Genomic DNA, 1,869 nt, shown 5'->3' with positions numbered 1-1,869 from the left:
TTGTAAATAAAGAAACACTTGTTATAATGTCACTGTGGCCTACACTGGTAACCTCAGATGCTACACATGAATGCAAACATGAGTGGTGATGGTGATGGAGTTCTCTGGAGTTCTTTGGATTCAGATTCAAAAGATTTTTTTCTCTCACATTCTCAAACAGCATCCACACAGGTCCCCTTGCTTTCTAGCCCCACATGAGCAAATCCTCATCAAAGGCCTGATCCACACAGTTTGCCGTACAAATTTCATCATCCTCGCAGACTGGATTCATAGGTGTATCATGAGGAATAAAGACACACCTTAAGGCCTGCTACAAGCCTTTGAAACATGACATTTCTTAAAGAATTGGCACCGAGGCCGTGATGCTACTCAAAGGAGCCGTGTTTGAGGATGGTGACCCAAATAAGATGACTTTATTCTCTGTCTGCTTGGAGCTATATATTTTATTCAAAGTCTGGATGACAGCTGTCTGCTTGCTTTCTTGACTAAAACTGTGCTATAGTGCACAGACAGAAGGATGAGGTAGAGTCTGACATGTGTGATGGGTTGTGTTGTGTTGTGGTCAGATGGTGTGAAGCTCAAATACTAAAAAAAACGGGAAATGGCTGGAGTAATACTCAGTAGCAGTCAGGTATAAGAGTGTTAATGTGTATAATCATCTCAGTACAGACTGTGGCAGGCTGTGTTTGTATAAGTGTGAGGATCAGAATCAGAAACAGGTTTATTGCCAAGTATCTTTGCACATACAAGGAATTTGCCTTGGTGTTGTGGTGCATAACAATTAAAAAATAGAAAGTAAGAGAAAAACACAAGTAAGCCTACGTATACAAAGTAAGAGAAAAATACAAGTACCCCAAAAGACAGGTGATATAAATATATAAATAAAATTTACAATTAAAAAAAAATAAATGAAAAGAGCTGTTGAATTGGACAAGATATTGAGTGAATGGTACATGTAATGTGCAAATGTAATGTGTTAATGTAACATGCCATTTTTCAATGTAATGGGTTCACAGCTGTACAGATGATGACACTTTTACGTTAGTATAACATGTAGTGTCTATGAGCGGGATAGAGTCTGTGTCAGTGGGGGTGCTGGGCCTTGTTATTGAGGCCAGCTGCAGTTGGGAAGAAACTGATCTTGTTGCGTGAGGTTTTGGCCAAGATAGACTGCAGTTCTTGCCGGAGGGGAATGTTTGAAAAAATTTGTGTCCAGGATGGGAGGGGTCGGCCATGATCTTTCCTGCTTGCCTCAGTGTCGTGGAGCCGTGCAGGTTCAGGAGTCACGGCAGGTTGCAGCTGATCACCTTCTCAGCAGAGCGGATGATACGCTGCTGTCTGCCCTTGTCCTTGGCAGTTGCAGCAGCGTACCAGATGGTGATGGAGGAGGTGAGGATGGACTCAATGATGTCTGTGTAGAAGTGCACCATCATTAACTTTGGCAGGTTGAACTTCTTTGCTGCCGCAGGAAGTACATCCTCTGCTGAGCCTTGTTGGTAAAGCACAGGGTGATGGGGGCGGGTGGGGCTGCTGAGCATAATATGTTGGGAAAATCACCAGGTTAAATAACTGGAAAAATAAAAAAGTTCAAATCTGACTGGTTAGTTACAAACCAAACAAGATTAAAGGTGCTAGCAGTCTCCTCTGAACACTTATTATTTACGACATACTCGGACAAGTCGTTCTTATCAAACATAAATTAACCCAGGAACTTACACTCAGTGCTAAGCATCCATTTCGCTAAAAGATTAATACCCAGTGATGTTTGGAAAAACCTAGAAAGATTGTTTTTCTTGATCCAAACAAAGATGGTAGTCAGTGGCAACCTGAATAGAAAACAGAGCTGCAACCTGGGAAACTAGTTAAAAT

The sequence above is a fragment of the Thunnus thynnus genome, chromosome 2 (assembly GCF_963924715.1).
Source record: "Thunnus thynnus chromosome 2, fThuThy2.1, whole genome shotgun sequence".
NCBI lineage: Eukaryota > Metazoa > Chordata > Actinopteri > Scombriformes > Scombridae > Thunnus > Thunnus thynnus.
The sequence above is the reverse complement of the archived record's forward strand: the minus strand, read 5'-3'. Positions refer to the sequence as shown.